The sequence below is a fragment of the Ovis canadensis genome, chromosome 4 (assembly GCF_042477335.2).
Source record: "Ovis canadensis isolate MfBH-ARS-UI-01 breed Bighorn chromosome 4, ARS-UI_OviCan_v2, whole genome shotgun sequence".
Classification (NCBI taxonomy): domain Eukaryota; kingdom Metazoa; phylum Chordata; class Mammalia; order Artiodactyla; family Bovidae; genus Ovis; species Ovis canadensis.
Window position 1 is genome coordinate 62259693 of NC_091248.1, and position 21677 is coordinate 62281369.

The following is a 21677-nucleotide window of genomic DNA, read 5'->3' on the forward strand; positions in this document are numbered from 1 at the left end:
TAAGGGCAATGTACACAGAAACTTGGAAAAGGAAATGTGAAAATGACATTTACATCATAAATCTACTGTTGTTTATACATATGCTAGTATTTCTGATGAAAATTGTCTATTTGCTTATATTAACAGTCATGCTTGAGTAACAAGAGAGGGTGGCAAATAGTGCTAGCTTCTTCTCTTAGCTTGAAATTCCAATGACTGAAGTTTTACTCTATTAATCCCACAACTGGAACCAACTTTAATGTTCCAAAAATATATCTTCAATGCTTTTTTAGAAGTCAAAAAAGTATTTTGGAAGTTAAGACCATAAAATTAAAGTTACAGTGTGTAAGCCAATGTCCCATAAAATATGAATCAGACTATTGATCACGATGAGAACAGAAGCATAAAATGGAAAAAGCCATGGCAAACATAAATTTACTGATGAGGCAATTGCAACTAAATTGATTAATAAGTCATAGTGATGAAAAGAGTCCCTTTTAGATTCAAAATTTAAAATATTCCAAAGGGGGATGTCCCCGGTGGTCTAGTGGCTAAGACTCCATGCTCCCAATGCAGGGGGCCAGTGTTTGATCCTTGGTCGGAAAACTATATCCCACATGCTGCAACTGAAAAAAGACCCTACATGCCTCAACAAAGACTGAAGAAACCAAGTTCCACGACTAGAGCCAGGCACAGCCAAATAAATACGAATATTAAAAAAAATAAAATATTCCAAAGGAATTAGCCTTCCAAATTGGTAAGTTATTTTTCCTCCTGTAAATGTCAATTTTTTTCATGGAGAAAATGAGGGGATTGGATTAGAGATTCTTGATTTTTGTGGGGAGGTTGCCCTTTCATAATCCTTTCATAATCCTTTCATAATCAGATTAAAGTTCTGGACCCTCTTTCACAGAAAATGCACAGACACAAACATTTTCCATATAATATCAAGGATACAGCTTCTGAATCCAGGTTTAAAACTCTTGGACCCCTTGGTTTCTCTGTCTTCTAAATTCTGTGATTGAGGAGAGCTGATTTTGTGAAACTTTGATACTTGCAGCTTTGTAAGGACTCCAAGGCCTCGAGTTCATCGTCAATTCTCGGGCCCAGGACCAGATTCTTGAGGTGTTACCTGAGCAGTCACATGTGACCCTGTGCTCAGAAGAGCCTCATACTTAGTTTAACACTCTACTGTTGCCATCTTGACGTTCTTAATAATTTCTGGACGGGAATGTCCTATATTTTCATTTTGTACTGGGCCCCACAAATGATGTAATCTTCCTGCTTTGGCCACCCTCTGAGTCTCAACCCTTCCTTTTCATGTTCCTGAGAGGTGATCATCCAGTCTCTGTGTGAACTCATAGAGCAAGGAGGAACTCCATAGTTTTCGAGGTAGACAGGCAGATCAGACATTTGTTTTTATGTTGTGCAGAGATCTACCTCTCTATAACTGTATCCACTGATCTCAGTTTTCTGCATCTTGAGTGACATAGTTTTTTCAACTTGAGAATATCTTACAAATTTTAAGACAGGGAGCATTCCCTACCACCTCAGAAGAACTCTAATAAATTAAGGAAATTAATCTTGCCTTCTTTGATTATCCATGGGGAAAAAAAAGGCTATAGAAAGCTCATTTGAGGGTCTTCCCTGGTGGTCCAGTGGCTAAGATTCCACAGTCCCAACGCAGGGGGCCCAGGTCTGATCCTTAGTCAGGGAACTAGATGCCACAAGTAAGAGTTTACATGTCGGAGCAAAAAAATCCCACATGCCACAACTAAAGATCTTGCATGCTGCAACAAAGACTGAAGATCATGCCTGCTGCAACTAAAAGCTGATGCAGCCAAATAAATAAATTAGTTTTTAAAAAAGAAAGCTCACATAATATGAAAGGTCACCAGAAAGGGCCACATATGAAAAGGAAATAAAATGATTACAGGATTGACATTGTAGGTTGAAAATTCAGGAGAAAAAGAAACACGAACAGCAGAGCTTGTGCTTCTGAAATGAAAACAAGCCAGAGTTTTTTCTTTTTGGGGGGCATCATAAAAAATCCCCAAAGAATGAACTAAGCTAATACAATGTGTTTCATTTTGAAACTGGTAGTATTAAGGAACAGATCTCTTTCCTGGTAAGGAAATGACACAGTTTGGGTTATTTCTGGGGTTCTTGTTTTTAAATAAACATCTTAAACAAGCAAATAACATGGATAAACGGGTTTTAGCATCACTGTATCCAAATATGGGTATTTGCTATGTGTCCTGACAGAGTATGACCTTCCCAGGGAGAAAGCTTACATTTTATTTCCCTGTGTTTTGTTCATATGTGCTCTGGTATATAGTATAGTACTTGGCACATAGAAAGCTGTCTGTAAATCTCTGATTCTGTAGTGTATGTTTCTGGGTCTGTGGCATGGGTGGTCAAAGATGATTCTCCATGTTGGGGGATGGGCCTCCATCAAGAGTCCTGTCTTGACCATCACACAGCTAATGACTCCCTTCACTGGGCATCAGTTCTGACCACATAGGAGGCAGGCAGAGTGCAGGTGCTCAAGGGAGGTGCTGGAGATGACATTTTCCTTTTCACATGGTCTTTATTACAAAGAGAAAGGCAGAATCTATGTTTTTTTCCCCCATATAAAGGCATAGCTTTATCACTATAGACACAAAGGGGATCTGCTGCTGCTGCTGCTAAGTCGCTTCAGTCGTGTCCAACTCTGTGCGACCCCATAGATGGAAGCCCACCAGGCTCCCCCGTCCCTGGGATTCTCCAGGCAAGAACACTGGAGTGGGTTGCCATTTTCTTCTCCAATGTGTGAGAGTGAAAAGTGAAAGTGAAGTCGCTCAGTCGTGTCCGACTAGTAGTGACCCCATGGACTGCAGCCTACCAAGCTCCTCAGTCCATGAGATTTTCTAGGCAAGAGTACTGGAGTGGCTTGCCATTGCCTTCTCCCAACTAAACTCAGAAAACTAGCATCCAAAGGACAGTTGACGGCAACTCTACAAAGCAAAATGGGCTGGCCTAAATAACTCCATCTGACAAGCCAACTCATTCGATTGTCAGGAGGTAAAATGTACAAGTCACCGTTTCTGCGGTCCCAACCAGGAGACCAGCTTACACAAAACCACGTTTGGCAGAAGTCGTGTTCTTTTGTGGCACAGGTGATCGGCAACGCTTTCCCTGAAATATTCCAGGTCAAAATTGTTCTGTAGGACTCTCAGATGTCAGCAGTACACTTGTCCAGACCTAGAGAATTCAATTAGTGAATTGTCAACACATGAGGAAAGAAGTCTTGGATATTATTAATCAGCTATTGCTAAGCTGTTACAATACCAAGCAGTCCCTTAGTAGTTTCAGATGTTTCAACAACATAGGTTTCCTTCTTGCTTGTGCTGCTTGTCTTCGTGGGTCAGCTGCTTCAGAGATTCTTACTTTATCCATTCCAGGCCCTCCCCCTCATGGGGAAGATATGGACCCTCTCTGGACATCCTGATCTTATCACAGAAGTAAAAGAACATTGATTGAACCTTGCAGGGTTCTTGAAAGACTTTGCTGGATACAGGTGCACTTCATTTCCCTTGACAAAGAACTGACAACATGCCTCTCAAAAGTGTTCCTGGAGAGATACTTTGAACTACAAACTAATTTGCACCATCTTCAAATTTATGCATTTCAAAATAACTTTTTAAAACTTGAAGCATAGTTGATTTACAATATCAACTATTAGCTTCAGGTGTACAGCTCGATGATTCAGTTATGTATATATATATATATATATTCTTTTCCCTTGAAGGAAAATAATCTCTATTTTGTTATAAAACTTCCCATTTTAAAACTTATACATTAAGTCTGGCCAGAAACTTGTTCCCCCTTTACTCTTGTTTCCAGCTACTTATTAATGATTTTACCATTTAAAATGTTTTAATGCATTTTATTTTTTATTAGCTATCATATGGGTAAAAATATAAGAGTATGCAATGTAGTCTCCTTCTCCCCATGGTAGCCTGGCCATCCAATTTCCCTACAGGCAACTAGCATTATTAAGTTTCTTTTCTATTCTTTTTCAATCTTTTGCATAAGCATGAACAATGAAATCTCAAGTCATTTCCATTTTCCTAAGAATGAGGTTATTAGTAACATTGCTTTGTGAGTGTTTGTGAGAGGAGGCATGTAGCCCTGTTTTCCCTTCTATGACTTTCTGCTTTGATCTCCCATCTTTTGACTCAGACAATTAGCCCTGAGCTGTCAGTGATCCATTACCATTGCATTTTTCATCCCTCTGTCCCAAGAGAGCGTAGCTCACAATGTTACAATCTTTTCATGAAGCCACAATAAAGCAAATATTACTGTACTGGGGCAGGACCTCTCCAAGTTATTTTCCATCCCTTCCTCAAATACCATTAATCTTCAAAGTCACCATGGCAAAAAGTTTTTCTGGGAAGATATCAAGAGACAAAAACTTTAGCCTGTCCCTTACTCAAGTTGGTGGGATCTGTCTCTTCCTCTCTCCTCTACTATGGGAAAGAACATTGTTCTTTAAAAAGTTCACTACCAAACAATGATTCAGATCTCCTAAACTTTCTCATGAAGAGTGCTTTCTGCTTTTCATTTCTCCCCACAGTTGTCCTCACCAGCAATGGAAGAAAGTTCTTGAGTGGATCTGAGGGCAGATTTGACTTACAGAAGAATTTTACCACTGGGTTATTGACTAGATTCCATTATTTTGTGTGCTCAGAACTCACTCACTTCCTTTTCTATTCCTTCTTCCTTCTAGAAACTATCCCATCTTCCTTTTGATTGATTTCAGAGTGGCCACGTTGGTTCAAGTGTGGTGTCTTTTTGTTTTTTTTTTTTTCAATTTGAACCATTTTGAAAGTCTTTATTGAATTTGTTACAATGTTGCTTCTGCTTCATGTTTTCATTTTTTGGCCACAAGGCAGGTGGGATCTTAGCTCAAAGCAAGGATTAAGCCCATACCCCTGCACTGGAATGTAGAGTCTTAACAATTGGACAGCCAGGGAAGACCCTCAAATATAGTTCAGACCCTGGCCACAAATATTTGGTTCAGAGGTGTATACCAGATGCAGCTTGGGCTAACAAAATTTTTCCCCAAGGAATTTGGATTTTGATTTGAGACTCTTTCCAGATCACTGAACCTACCAGTAACATGGAAAATTCTTCAGGTTACTTTTAGTGTTATAGGGATGAAAGAAAGATGTAGATGGTCTGAAGAGAGGGCAAAAAGAAAGAAACAGAGATAAGATGGAGAGCTACTGATAGCATTCCTTTTCCTGGCTGCAGCTGTTTCTGCCCCTGCTTTCTAGGAGACATCTTACTCTTCTTTGGAATAAGCTATCAATATTTCAGGTTGGCTTTCTGAGGGGGTGTGGCAGCATCCACCAGCCTTGCTTTCTATTGGGTAAGGCTTTGAGATCTACCTCCAGTTCCCTACATATAGCATTTTATCCCCTCTGCCAGGTAGAGTTTATACTCTTTCAAAAACTTACCACTTCAGATCATGTTTCTAAACAAAATATTTACCTGAAATAATTTTTCTTTTATAAATGTTGAATTACATTAGACTATCATTGACTTCTTATGAGGCAGGAAAAAATGTTGTTTGGGATTTTTGACTTATATATCTTTTAATCTAAGTATTTCCCCTTCTCTTTTTCAAGCAAAACCTCAGCAGTATTCTGACAAAAGCTATGAGTCTTGCAGATGTAAAAAACTGAGTCCCAAAGGAGGTGATACTAAGTATTTCTTAGGAAATTTATCAAAGCTACATAGGAATGCTCCACCCTACCCCAAGGGATTCAGAAATAGATGAAAATTTATTTACCAGGCAGAGCCCTTGAGAGATGACACGATCCCAGGAAAAATGTGGAAATGTTGTGTCTGGGCAGAAAGGAAGCCATAGATATCCTTGCTGATATTTGCATGTCACAGAAAGATGCCAAACTCCCACCCATGTCAGGAAGAATATTAGAAAAGGGCTAGATAAAAAGGGCCTGTGAGGACAGGATGGGGCATCTCAACCCTGACCTGTGGAGATCATTCCCACAGTCGTAACTGCAGCTGTCTCTGTGGATGTGCTGGAGACAGGGCTGGCGGGCAAGATGCCACCACCTCCACCAGCCCACCCAATGCCTTAGCTTCATTGCAGGCCTCTGGAACCTAAGACAAACCTTGGGAAAGGGGTACTCTAAATTGATAAGAGAAAGTTTCTACCACCCTACAGAATTTAAGCCAGAAAGAGAAATTAAATGGAACGATAGAAAAACAGTGAAGGTATATTTTGTGCTCACTTGAGTTTCTGATCTGAAATTCATACATGGCTGCCTGTTATTATAGTGATTCGCTTTATGTTTAGGGCCAATACATTCCCAGACACAGCTATATTCAATTAAAATCTGTCGTGAAAATCTGAGACACTTGTTTGTTCTGTTCATAATAACTCTTGAGCACTGGCGTTGTGTCAAGTTGTGCTAAGGACTTTAAATTCATTATTACATTCAACATTAATAATAATTTACAAAGCGTAGAAATTCTTACTGTTAGTATTTCATAGACATAGAAAAATGGGCCTTTGAGAGGATAAAACCTTGTTCATTTAGGAATTATAAAGGAGTCTATCCTGTTTGTAGCAATTGCTTCTGTCAAGGGACTATTAGGATGGAATACCTATGCCAGAACAAGAGTTCTCCAGGGATTCCAAAGTAACTACACAGTCTATGAAGCCAAGATCCCCACTAAATAGTTTTTATAAATTGTTCATTATCATGGAAGGCATTCAGTGAGGGCCAGCTTGAAGCAGAAGCTGTGCCAGGAACTTGGGTTAACAATGGCATCCTCCCTTTCAAACAGACCTGGTCTGCTAAAAGGCTTGTCAGGAGGCAATTCAGATCCAAGTTCTTGAGTACACTGGCCATTAAGTCAGAAAAACACAGCTTTCAGAACTTGAAAGGACCAACACAAATCACTTCAGCAAGCAGGGCACCACTGTAACACTTCTGCTGGTGGCATAGTCAAGGCCCTGAGTGACCAAGGGGTCTCTCCCCTTTCCTGATCTTTTAATTACATTATCTTTATCTTGTAATATGGAACCCTTTCTGCACCATCATATTGTTCCTGGTTTCCTCCAGAAGAGAATTATCTTTTTCACATACACACACACAAAAAAAAAACTCTCAAGAGGATTCAAATTATGTGAGAAAATAAAAAACAGAAAATGGTAATTTTTACAATTCTATAACGTCTTTAAAGAACAATATTGCATAGGAACCTGGAATGTCAGGTCCATGAATCAAAGCAAATTGGAAGTGGTCAAACAAGAGATGGCAAGGGTGAACGTCGACATTCTAGGAATCAGTGAGCTAAAATGGACTGAAATGGGTGAATTTAACTCAGATGACCATTTTATCTTCTACCGTGGGCAGGAATCCCTCAGAAGAAATGGAGTAGCCATCATGGTCAACAAAAGAGTCCGAAATGCAGTACTTGGATGCAGTCTCAAAAACGACAGAATGATCTCTGTTCATCTCCAAGGCAAACCTTTCAATATCACAGTAATCCAAGTCTATGCCCCAACCAGTAACACTGAAGAAGCTGAAGTTGAATGGTTTTATGAAGACCTACAAGACCTTTTAGAACTAACACCCAAAAAAGATATCCTTTTCATTATAGGGGACTGGAATGCAAAAGTAAGAAGTCAAGAAACACCTGGAGTAACAGGCAAATTTGGCCTTGGAATGCGGAATGAAGCAGGGCAAAGACTAATAGAGTTTTGCCAAGAAAACGCACTGGTCATAGCAAACACCCACTTCCAACAACACAAGAGAAGACTACACGTGGACATCACCAGATGGTCAACACCAAAATCAGACTGATTATATTCTATGCAGCCAAAGGTGGAGAAGCTTTATACAGTCAACAAAAACAAGACCAGGAGTTGACTGTGGCTCAGATCATGAACTCCTTATTACCAAATTCAGACTCAAATTGAAGAAAGTAGGGAAAACCACTAGACCATTCAGGTATGACCTAAATCAAATCCCTTATGATCATACAGTGGAAGTGAGAAATAGATTTAAGGGCCTAGATCTGATAGAGTGCCTGATGAACTATGGAATGAGGTTCGTGACATTGTACAGGAGACAGGGATCAAGACCATCCCCATGGAAAAGAAATGCAAAAAATCAAAATGGCTGTCTGGGGAGGCCTTACAAATAGCTCTGAAAAGAAGAGATGCAAAAAGCAAAGGAGAAAAGGAAAGATATAAGCCTCTGAATGCAGAGTTCCAGAGAATAGCAAGAAGAGATAAGAAAGCCTTCTTCAGTGATCAATGCAAAGAAATAGAGGAAAAGAACAGAATGGGAAAGACTAGAGATCTCTTCAAGAAAATTAGAGATACTAAGGGAACATTTCATGCCAGGATGGGCTCAATAAAGGACAGAAATGGTATGGACCTAACAGAAGCAAAAGATATTAAGAAGAGGTGGCAAGAATACACAGAAGAACTGTACAAAAAAGATCTTCATGACCCAGATAATCATGATGATGTGATCACTCACCTAGAGCCAGACATCTTGGAAAGTGAAGTCAAGTGGGCCTTAGAAAGCATCACTACGAACAAAGCTAGTGGAGGTGATGGAATTTCAGTTGAGCTGTTTCAAATCCTGAAAGATGATGCTGTGAAAGTGCTGCACTCAATATGCCAGCACATTTGGAAAACTCAGCAGTGGCCACAGGACTGGAAAAGGTCAGTTTTCATTCCAATTCCAAAGAAAGGCAATGCCAAAGAATGCTCAAACTACTGCACAATTGCACTCATCTCGTATGCTAGTAAAGGAATGCTCAAAATTCTCCAAGCCAGGCTTCAGCAATACATGAACCATGAACCCCCTGATGTTCAAGCTGGTTTTAGAAAAGGCAGAGGAACCAGAGATCAAATTGCCAACATCCACTGGATCATGGGAAAAGAAAGAGAGTTCCAGAAAAACATCTATTTCTGCTTTATTGACTATGCCAAAGCCTTTGACTGTGTGGATCACAATAAACTGTGGAAAATTCTGAAAGAGATGGGAATATCAGACCACCTAACCTGCCTCTTTAGAAATTTGTATGCAGGTCAGGAAGCAACAGTTAGAACTGGACATGGAACAACAGACTGGTTCCAAATAGGAAAAGGAGTACATCAAGGCTGTATCTTGTCACCCTGCTTATTTAACTTCTATGCAGAGTACATCATGAGAAACACTGGACTGGAAGAAACACAAGTTGAAATCAAGATTGCCGGGAGAAATATCAATAACCTCAGATATGCAGATGACACCACCTTTATGGCAGAAAGTGAAGAGGAGCTAAAAAGCCTCTTGATGAAAGTGAAAGAGGAGAGTGAAAAAGTTGGCTTAAAGCTCAATATTCAGAAAACGAAGATCATGGCATCCAGTCCCATCACTTCATGGGAAATAGATGGAGAAACAGTGGAAACAGTGTCAGACTTTATTTTTTGGGGCTCCAAAATCACTGCAGATGGTGACTGCAGCCATGAAATTAAAAGACGCTTACTCCTTAGAAGAAAAGTTATGACCAACCTAGATAGTACATTCAAAAGCAGAGACATTACTTTGCCGACTAAGGTCCGTCTAGTTAAGGCTATGGTTTTTCCTGTGGTCATGTATGGATGTGAGATTTGGACTGTGAAGAAGGCTGAGCACTGAAGAATTGATGGTTTTGAACTGTGGTGTTGGAGAAATCTCTTGAGAGTCCCTTGGACTGCAAGGAAATCCAACCAGTCCATTCTGAAGGAGATCAGCCCTGGGATCTCTTTGGAAGGAATGATGCTGAAGCTGAAACTCCAGTACTTTGGCCACCTCATGCAAAGAGTTGACTCACTGGAAAAGACTCTGATGCTGGGAGGGATTGGGGCAGGAGGAGAAGGGGACGACCGAGGATGAGATGGCTGGATGGCATCACGGACTCAATGGACGTGAGTCTGAGTGAACTCCGGGAGATGGTGATGGGCAGAGAGGCCTGGTGTGCTGCGATTCATGGGGTCGCAAAGAGTCGGACACGACTGAGCAACTAAACTGAACTGATAACGTTTTTGGTTCAATTAAAACACGATGCCAGCATATTACGCCTCTTCAGAGAGACAGGTCCAACAGGAATATACACACAGAAATATATATATACACACATATTTATATTCACATACACATATATGTACACATATACAAACATGGAGAGAGAGACTCAGAGGGGGTTAAATGGTTGATTTTAAGGAATTAGCTCCCACAGTTGTGGGAGCTGGCAAGTCTGAAATCCACAGGGCAAGCTGGCAGTCTGGAAATTCAGGTAGAAGCTGATACAATTTTAAGTACAGAATATTCAGGGAAGGCCACTCAGGCTGAAATTCAGAGAGTGTTTCAATGGGCAGTCTTGAGGATAAATCCCTTCTTCTGGAAGCTTCAGCTTTTCCTTTACCGTCTGCAACTGATTGGATGAGGTTCACCCGCAGTGTGGGAAAGTAGTCTGCTATACTCAAAGTCTACAGGTTTGAACGTTCATTCCACGTAAAAAAATAACTTTACAGGAACATCCTGGTGTTTGACCAGCCCAACTATAATCACCGACCCATGAAGCTGAAAAGGAGTAAGTTCTGTCAAAGACAGGCTATCTGGAATTTTCAGTATGTATTCCACCCAAAAAGTCCTCATGGTCAACAGTCCTTTGTTTCAACAATTTCAAACATACTTATTTATTGATGAAAGCCTTTATTATGCTCAGTATACTAGGAATTCTTCAAGTAGGGGCTGTAGTTTGTGGTGGCCTCTGATTTATGTAATCATAATTTCTTTTTTGTATGAAAAAAAGTTTCTTTCAACCAGTTTCTTACTTTAATTTACTTACAATATTATATTAGTTTTAGGTATGCAACAAGTGATTTGATATTTTTATACATTATGAAATGATCACCAAGATAAGTCTAGTTTCCATCTATCACAGTACAGTTATTAAAATATTACTAACCATAATCCTCATGCTATGTACTATATCCCAATGATGGAAGTTTATACCTCTTAATCATTGCTTATTTCATCCAAGCCTCCTCACCCTCCCATCTCCTGACCTTAACCGGTTTGTTCTCTGTATCTATGGGTTTGTTTCTGTTCTGTTTGCTTATTATATATATATATATGTATATTACACATACATACATGCATACACACCATTCCTGGAGAGTGTTCTGGCAGTTCCCTGACCTGCTGGCAGACATACTTCCTTCTTGTGCAGTCTGCTGCTGCTGTGGCTGCTAAGTTGCTTCAGTCGTGTCTGACTCTGTGCGACCCCATAGACGGCAGCCCACCAGGCTCCCCCATCCCTGGGATTCTCCAGGCAAGAACACTGGAGTGGGTTGCCATTTTCTTCTCCAATGCATGAGAGTGAAAAGTGAAAGTGAAGTTGCTCAGTTGTGCCTGACCCTCAGCGACCCCATGGACTGCAGCCTTCCAGGCTCCTCCATCCATGGGATTTTCCAGGCAAGAGTACTGGAGTGGGGTGCCATTGCCTTCTACACTTGTGCAGTCTAGGTGCTCTTTAAACTGTTATTTTGTTTTTGCTTTCAGGGTGGGTAAGTTTGTGCATGGGCCCCTCAGTGATATCCATCCTTACTGCAGGGCACCATGTTGAGGGTGGGATTCCCCTAGACTCCATGCCTCTGTCTATCCTACCCATCTCTATGTGGTACTTCTATTGCCAATTGTGCAGAAGCTATTCAGTCAGTCCTCAGTTCTCCTTATTTTTTTAAAATAGAAATTTATTTAATTGGAGGCTAATTACTTTACAATATTGTATTGGTTTTGCCATACATCAACATGAATCGGCCACAGGTGTACACGTGTTCCCCAGCCTGAACCCCCATCCCACCTCCCTCCCTGTACCATCCCTCTGGGTCATCCTAGTGCACCAGCCCCAAGCATCCTGTATCATGCATTGAACCTGGACTAAATTCATTTCATATATATTATACATGTTTCAATGCCATTCTCCCAAATCATTCCACCCTCTCAGGGACCGTTCTATATGTAGACGTAGATTTGGTGTGTCTGTGGGAGGTGAATCCAGGGTCTTCCTATGCCGCCATCTTGGATGGGCCCCCTTAACCATTGTTTCTTGATGCAGAAATAGTGATCAAAATCAGTCTGTCTTTCCTGAAGCTGAAGAAACTGATTCACAGAGAGGAGAAGGGCTCTGGCTCACAGAGAGTTGATGGCAGTTACAAACTCAAAATGATTGACTTCAGTGTTCTTAGCAAATGGAAAATATGTATTCCACCCAAAAAGTCCTCATGTAAGTAATAGTGGTAAGGATTAGAGCCATTCCTTGGGAGGTGTTTAATCTGAGATAGGCAACTGTGACTGATTCTGTGTTTCTCTAGCATTTCTGTGTAGCTGAAGTTAGGCCTGACGAATGGATGCATGATGGGAGTGGAAGTCCAGCAGGCTTTGTTTTGAGGATGTGTGTATGTGTGTGTGCACGTGTGCAGATTATCAACTGCTGGGACCCTCTCTTTTTTCCATAGGGCCAGTTTCTCTAGTGACAGCCCAGTTGGTAGCAAGAGGTGGTAGAAAAAGCTGTTGAGTGAGTCTATCTAAGGGTTTGAGTCAATTTTCTACATTTGCTATACTTTGAGCCCAAGGATGGAAGGAATTCTCACCTGGGTAAAAAAATTATGAGAAAAATTATAAAACAACAATGGCGTGTCATTCAAATAGGAGGCTATCAAAGTTAAAAATTAATAGAGGACTATGCCCTAAAGCTCTTTCCAACAGAGTTAAAAACTCATTTTTCTATCAATTATTTTCCCTTGGTTATTGGCTTGGGCAGAGTATAAAAAGCTGTGATTTTGGATTTGATATATTATCCTCCAGGAATAGACATTCTCCCAATGTGCAAATTCTTTCAACTGAAGAATTATTGATTTACAATGGTGTGTTAGTTTCTGTTTTTTAATTGAAATACAGTTGATTTTTAACTTATTAGGTTCATTTTGATCTTTAAAGCTTCCTGGGAACTCTTTGGATCCCATGGCAGATGACATAATATAGCTCTGTTTGTATTTTATTTTATGATAGAAGCATCAAACATAGGTGTCAGTATTTATTTTATTGTACAGCATGCCTTAACACTTGGAATAGGACATGGTAACCCACTCCAGTGTTCTTGCCTGGAAAATTCCATGGACAGAGAAGCCTGGCAGGCTACAGCTCATGGGGTTGCAAAGAGTCGGACACGATTGAGTGCACACAAACATGCCTATAAAAACACTCTAAAAGAAAAAAAAAACAACACTCTAAAAACAAAAACAACTGAATAGGACTGAGACATTATACTAAAGCCATAAACTCTCCCATAGGGCCAAACTATCCCAGTAATCCAAACAGACCTATATTTTGTTTGAAAATGGTCTGTGCTAGTCCTTCAGAAATCAATCTTGAAAGTTAGGAGATAATCATCACTGCGCCTCCCCTCTTTCGGGTGCAGGAGGGCCTAGAGGAGCTATTCCACGTTGAAGGTCAGGAAGGGCGGCAGTGAGGAGATACCCTTCATCCAAGGTAAGGAGCAGCAGCTGCGCTTCGCTGGAACAGCCGTGAAGAGATACCTCACGCCCAAGGGCATGGGGTCTAAGGCATACAGGCTTCAGTAGTTGCTCTGTGGCACGTGGCATCTTCCCAGACCAGGGATTGAACCCATGTCCCTGCACTGGCAGGAAATCAACCCTGAATATTCACTGGAAGGACTGATGCTGAAGCTCCAGTACTCTGGTGACCTGATACGAAGAACTGACTCCTTAGAAAAGGCCCTGATGCTGGGAAAGATTGGGGGCAGGAGGAAAAGGGGGTGACAGAGAATGAGGCAGTCAGATAGCATCACTAACTCAATGTATATGAATCTGAGCAAATTCTGGGTGATGGTGGAGGACAGAGGAGCCTGGCATGCTGCAGTCCATGCTGTCACTAAGAATCAGACATGACTTTGTGACAACAATAACCTTCTCTCTCCTAGGTTATCTTCTCCCCAAAGCAACCCCGACTTTCTCTGTCTTGAGCTGTGACGAGGGGAATTTTTGCTGCCCAGTTTGCCTAGGGCAAGTCTGGGTTCCCACTCTTCCCTCTGCCCCTTTCAGGCTTGCTGCTTGTTACCAGCGGAGAAGGCAATGGCACCCCACTCCAGTACTCTTGCCTGGAAAATCCCTTGGACGGAGGAGCCTGGAAGGGTCAGACACGACTGAGCGACTTCACTTTCACTTTTCACTTTCAATTTTCACTTTTCACTTTCATGCATTGGAGAAGGAAATGGCAACCCACTCCAGTGTTCTTGCCTGGAGAATGCCAGTGATGGGGGAGCCTGGTGGGCTGCCATGTATGGAGTCGCACAGAGTCAGACACGACTGAAGCGACTTAGCAGCACCTCCCTTCTTTCTAATTGTTAGGGACTTGCCTAAATTTTTCTCTTAGGGGTAAGAGACTCTAATATTTAATATTCATGGTATAAATCAGTTTGTGGTGGGGTTCTTACCCCTGCACTCTACCTGAGGCTATAATGGCTTCTGGAAAGTGCCAAACAATAGATGTTATAGGTATATGCACGTTCTTTGAGCCTGGTTGTTAGGCTGGATTTCCTCAGAGCAGAGCCCGCAGAAGGGATTCTTGCACAGGCGATTTACCAGGGAGTTCACCAGGGAGTGATCTCTGGTGAAGTCTGTATGAGGTGTGGGCAGCAGAAGAGCCCAGAGGGGGAGGCTGAGTAAGGTGTGGTTTCAGCTAAAGCCCAGCCTGTCTGATCCCATGAGGAGATGTGAAGCAAGGGCAGCATCATGGAATTGTCGAGCACTGAGCCTGAGGAGGAGGTTGTATCTCGCAGTTAATGATTGCAGGTCACCCCAAGGAAGCGTGTAACCTCTCAGTCGTTTCTGGGTAGGGGTACCACAGCAGTTCTCTAAAGAGGGATGCAATAGCTGAGGGAATTGTGCCTTGGCTCAGTGAATGGCATCTAAGAGGTTACCAAGAACGTCTATTCTACCTAGGCAGGCTTACTGTCCTGAATCCTTCCTTTCCTTCTTATTCTCCTGGACTTAACCACCTAGAATGAACATTAAAGGCATCTTAAGCTGAAAGAACCAACTCTTGGCAGTCAGTTCCTCTTCCATGTACCTTGAGCCACATAACCCAAATACCAACTGGACTTCCTAACTTTGAATCTCAAAATTTACCCTCACCATCTTCAATCCTTGAAACCTTTGCTATTTTCTAGTTTTATCAACTATTTACTCAATTGACAAGAGTTTCCGCTTACTGCCCAGTCTTGGTCCTCACAGGGTAGTGTATTAGTTATCTTTTGCTGTATAATAAATTGCTCTAAAACTTAGTGGCTTAAAACAATAACAGACATTTATTTTATCATAGTTTCAGTAGGCTTGGCTGGGGTTCTTTGGGGCTCAGTATTTTTCTTTCCTATTTTAGTTTTATTCAGATATTGACTGGTGATGGAGACTGGTGAGCTTGACTAGTGATGGAGAGTTGCTTTAAAGGTAGCCCAACCACATGGCTAGCAAGTCACGTGGAACTAGCTGTTGGTGGGAGGCTTCCATTACTCCCTTGAGGTCCTCTTCACAGAGCTTCATGAGTGTCCTCAGGGCATGACAGCTAACTTCCCCAGAAACAGTGAGCCCTGAGAACAAGGCAAATGCCACGATGACTTTTACGACCTATCCTCAGAAGTTGTATATAGTTGTCTTCATTAATTGGTCATACAATCCAGCTCTGATTCAGTGTGGAAGGAGACTGCATGGGGTGTAAATAGAGGCAAGGACCACTGAAGACCACCCTGGAGGTTGGTTACCACAGGGCAGTATATTCCTATACTTCTTCTCAATATTATCCTGCCTTCCCACTCTGCCTGTTTGGCAAGAATATGGTGACTTCCTACCTCTCTATTCATAGCTTCTTTATTTTATAGTTTTGATATTTCTCTAGACTCCTACTCTAACTGGTCCATGTAGGATGTGAACCCAAAAGTTTATTTAAATTAGTAAATTTTTATCAGTCTCAGAGCTTTCAGAAATGTCTACTAACATTTCAGGAGTTGGTGACTAAGCCCAGGTTCTCCTCATCTCTAATCTTCATGATTATATACTCTTCAATTATGCCTAGTCTCAGCATTCATCTTTTCCTAGAGTCCTCATTTATAATTCTTTAATTATATATTTTTTCCTCCTATAACTATACTTCTGTTCTCTCCCTGGATCTTCAACCATCCATTCAGGTGCTTTATCTATTCAACCACAAAGATTCCAGAATGACATTTCTTTCCCTCAAGATGGCCACTCTGAGGCATGGATATATTGAGCCTGAGTCGGAATTTGCAAACTTAGGTAGTTTGGCAGGGGAAAGCCAGAACTGGATCCAAAGGGGCACAATATTTAAAGAAACCAAGCCTGTTGACCAAATACTACCTTTTGTGATGTCAGATGTCAAGGGATTTTAGCCTGGATATCATAGAGTTTTTGATTCTTACTGCACAGAAGTACCACACAAATGTTATACAAAGCTCTCTGCTTATCCAAATGGGATTTGAAACATTAATGAGAATCAGGCTAAGCCTGACCACTCTACCATCTATGGGCTTTATTCCCTTTTCACACTTTTTATTTGTTCTGAGACAGAAAATCTCTGTTCCATTGACATAGGCAATATTCCTAACCCTGCCAACTGTCTTAAAAAGCTGGTCATTGGTCAGTAGAGGATATGGCACTGTGGTTCAAGACAAATCTCAACCAGAGATAGTAAACATTTTAGGCTTTGCAGGCCACATACAGTTTCTGTCACCCCTTCTATGTTTTGTTTGTGTGATCAGTCGCTCAGTTGTGTCTGACTCTTTGCCACCCTGCAGACTGTAGTCCACCAGGTTCTCTGTCCATGGGATTTTTCTAGCAAAAATACTGGAGTGTGTTGCCATTTCCTCTTCCAGGGGATCTTCCTGACCCAAGGATCGATTCTATGTCTCCTGCATTGGTAGGCAGATACTTTACCACTGAGCCATCTGGAATTCTATTCATTTGTTTATAAGTCTATAAAAATGTAAAAGCCAGTCTTAGATTGGATATCCATACAAACACTGGCCTCTGGAGGAATTTGGCCCATGGACTGTAGTTTGCTAACCCCTGCTATGTCAAAAAACTTACAAGTATAGCAATGGCATCAACAAAATTGAAAAAAAACAAACAAACAACCAAACACTTAAATACAAGTCACAGCCATTTAAGAAGCAAAGTTGCAGATTAAAGGGCTCCAATGGCAGCCCACTCCAGTACTCTTGCCTGGAAAATCCCATGGACAGAGGAGCCTGGTAGGCTGCAGTCCACGGGGTCACACAGAGTCGGACACGACTGAAGCGACTTAGTAGCAGCAGCAGAATGTCAAAATTAACATTAAACATCTTGCTAAAAGCAGGTAACATTCAGTAAAAAAAAAAAAAAAAAGGACCAGAAAATGAATTATGTAGTAGCAGAACTTATTGCCCCAAATAGGAAGTCACATAGTAGATGAGATGCTAATAATGTGATCAGGTACAATTTTTATAAGAAAAATGCTAGGACAAGATGCAGTATAAGAAACTGAAAAGTTCACACTCTCGAACAGGGTGATAAGTTGAAGTATAGTAATCCCTTGGTATCCATGGGGGATGGGTTTCAGAACCTTCCCATGGATATAAAAATCAAAATCAAAAATGGCATAATATTTGTATGCAATGTAGGCACATCCTTCCATATAATTTAAATCATCTCTAGATTACTTATAATATCTAATATAAAGTAAATGCCATGTTCACTAGTTCTAAATACAATGTTAATGCTATGTGAATAGATGCTGGCATGTGGCAAATTCAAGTTTTACTTATCGGAATTGTCTGGAATTTTTTCCAAATGTTTTTGATTCGTGGTCGGTTGAATCCTCGGATTTGGGATCCACAGATAGAGAGGACTGACTGTATTGATGATGTGTTACATGACCTTGAAGAGGTTTTGTGAAACAAACTGAAAGACTACATAGCCTCTTTATCTAGATTGAGTCAGCAGATTTCGCCAAAAAATGTGATGCTGCAATATTGGTAAGACTTGCAAACAACTGTGAAGTTCAAGAACACAAAGAATTGCCCACAAAAAGCAAATGTCAAGACATAATTAATGTTTGGCCTTCATATCTATAAATAAAAGATTTATCTTGGAAGAACAGTGTTGATTTCCAAACTGATGGTACCTTGTCAATGGCTGGTTTTATGAGAACTTTTTTTTTTCCTACTAGTAATGTATGGATGTGGGAGTTGGACCACAAAGAAAGCTGAGACTCAAAGAATTGATGCTTTTGAACTGTGGTATTGGAGAAGACTCTTGAGACTCTCTTGGACAGCAAGGAGATCAAATCAGTCAATCCTAAAGGAAATCATTTCTGAATATCCATTGAAAGGACTGATGCTGAAGCTCTAATACTTTGGCCACCTGATGCAAAGAACTGACTCATTGGAAAAGACCCTGATGCTGGGAAAGATTGAAGGCAGGAAAAGAAGGGGACGACAGAGGATGAGATGGTTGGATGGCATCACTGACTCTATGGACATGAGTTTGAGAAAGCTCTGGGCATTGGTGATGGACAGGGAAGCCAGGCATACTGCAGTCCAAGGGGGCATAGAGTTGGATGCAACTGAGTGACTGAACTGAAAAATGAGAGCTTTTGTATCTTAGTTAAAATTTCCTCACACTGTCACAACATACTGCCTTCTTTACAAGGAAGTACTGTTATCAAACACTCTTAGAATGAAAGGAAGTTTTGCATGATGCTACAAAATGGCTAACTTTGATATACGAAGACTAACTAACTTGAGAATAACTGAAATTGTAGGAAAATCTGGACAAAGACCACATATTCTGCTATACCTAGAAATTCAGTGAATTCCCTGAGAAAGAATTTTCAGCAGAGTTTTTGAGTCAGTAGGTAAAATTTGGAAGTACTTTCAAGATAAACTGGTCAGATTTTGTTAAGTGCTTTGAAGATGAACAATAGCTGCAGAAAGTAGTCTTCTCAGCAGATACTTTTCATCCTGTGAACTAGTTGAACAAATTTCTACGAGGCCCTGGACAAAGTGTTTTGGCTTCAAACGAGAAGATACTTGAATTTAAAAGATAACTGAGAGGAATTTCCTGGTGGTGCAGGGGTCCAGCAGCAATGAAGACCCAGCATAGCCAAAATAAATAAATAAATAAGTAAAATAACTGAGAGAGATTTCTGATTCAGGTGATGAAGTTGCAAGGTTCTCCTGGAAAACTCCTCTGCAGTAAACAACTATAAAACCTGGACATAAAGCAAAAAGTAATGACCTAAAAGCACTGGAGAGGGAAGAGAAGTAGACAGAAATTGGTGAGAAAGAAACACTTGGAAGAAAGGAGCAGAAAGAACTAAACTCCTTGTACCCGTGGCTTTGTGCCTGGGTGCATCGCCAGCACACAGTAGTGAACGTGTCAGGAGGAAAATCTATGGTCAGGGGAATCCACAGATGGAGAGAGTTGGAGATTCCTCAAAGAGAAAGAGGTAGAACTTTCCCAAATTCTGCCTGCTAGTTTCTCTAATTCCTAAACTGCACATGCATGAGACAGATTCAAGGCATCTTAGCTAATGACAGATGATCCAAACTGAGACTGAAGTAGCTGTTTAAGAAACAGAGTTGCATAAGCAAAAGAAAATCACTTTTTAGAGAAAACCAACAAAATCAAGAACGTACATGACCATTCATAAAGCCCAGGATAAATCCAAAATTTCCCAACAAAAAATAATGAGGAAAATGGAACATACCATCAAGAGAACAGGAAAGCAACTGAATCAGAACTTGAGAGGAGCTAGATGTTAGAGTGAACAGACTAAGACTTTTAAACAGCTATTATAATGATTTTCAATGAGATAAAATATGAGCTCAGTAAATGAAAAAAATGGAAACATCAAAAGTGAAATAGAAATAAAACCCCAAAACCAAATGGACAGTATTTGAATAAAAAAATCAGTATTCTTTGAAAAATACAATATTTGAATAAAAAATTTACTAAGTGATCTTAACAACCGGATGAAGAGGACAAAATAATTCAAAGAACAATGGCAATTTTCCAATGAGAGAAGATTGTGAAAAAAAGAACAGAACCTTTTATACAAATAAAGATTCCAACATATGTATAATAGGAATCCCAGAAGCAAGAAAAAAAGTTAAATAAAGATGACTGAAGTGAAGTGAAGTGAAAGTCGCTCAGTTGTGTCTGACTCTTTGCAACTCCATGGACTTTCCATGGAATTCTCCAGGCCAGAATACTGGAGAGGGTAGCCTTTCCCTTCTCCAGGGGATCTTCCCAACCCAGGGATCAAACCTAGATCTCTCACATTGCAGGTGGATTCTTTACCAGCTGAGCCATAAGGGAAGCCCAAAAATGACAAAAATGTCCCTAAGTTTGAAAAAAGACAGAAATGTATAGATAAAACATGCTCAGAGGACATCAAGTAGAATAAACATAAACAATCCCATACCAAGGCACATCATGGTCAAACCACTGAAAACCAAAGACAGGACAGCAAATCTTCAAAGCATAAAGAGAAAAACAATAATACATTCTTCACATGGGAAAAATAATTTACTAGTTGAGTTTTCATCAGAAACCGTGCAGGAAGGGAGAGAAGAGCAACATCCCTGAAGTATCGAAAGAAAAAAATCAGCTCAGAGTCTATAACCAGAGAAAATATCCTTTCAAGAATGAAAGCAAAATAAAGGTACTTTTAGATGAACTAAAAGTATCATTACCAGCAGACTTCAACATGCTAAAGGAAATTTCTTAGGCTGAGGGTAAATAGTCACAAAGAATGAATAACATAAAAGTTGTAAATGCAAAAGAATACTTTTTTTCTTTTTTCCTATTAACTGGTTTATATGAATCACCTATTTAAAGAAAAAAAAATAGAATAGTTTCTTGCAGAATTTATAACAAATGGAGAAATATTATGTATAATAGCTATATATTATGGCAGGCACATAGAACAAATGGTTCCATGTTTTCTGTATTTTGAGTGGTACAATATTCAATGCAAGTGGGCTATGAGAAATTAAGGATGTATATTGCAATCCTGGAGCAGTCACCACAATATTATTATAATGCTTGAAACAAGTGAAAAGCTACAAAAAAATATAACATTAACATATTGGGTATCAAAAAATAAAAGGCAGTTCTCATCTCCAAGAAACAGGAACCAAATGAAAAAAGCCCCACAATTACCCCAGCTGACTGTCAAAGTGTCTTTGGTAATGGTGCAGTGAAGGGAAGCTGGAAAGAACCCAGCTGCTCCCTGAGTTGAGAACTCTGAGTTGGGGAGTGGAGCCATCTGCTTCAGAAGTCAGGTAAAAACTACTCCTGGACTAAACACTGCTCTGGGTCCACCTAAGAAAACTTACAGCAGTCCTTGAAGTGATCAAGCTGTTGTCAAATAGCCAAACTGTGTATAAGGACAAAGATAAAGACTATCCATAGGAATACAGGTTAAACAAGTTAAAATTAACAATATCTGGAATACAATAAAATATTATCAGATGTATTAATTTTCTACTGCTGC

The 21677-nt window shown here is 40.4% G+C and overlaps 1 long non-coding RNA gene across 1 annotated transcript in view; it reads right to left on the reverse strand.

The window, feature by feature from the left end:
- Positions 1-2549: 2549 nt before the first annotated feature.
- The window catches only part of LOC138439286 (uncharacterized), a 550512-nt gene continuing 531384 nt past the window's right edge, over positions 2550-21677 (reverse strand). Inside the window, exon 5 of the long non-coding RNA XR_011256668.1 lies at positions 2550-3222. This is a non-coding gene — a long non-coding RNA (uncharacterized lncRNA). The remainder of the gene's footprint in view (positions 3223-21677) is intronic.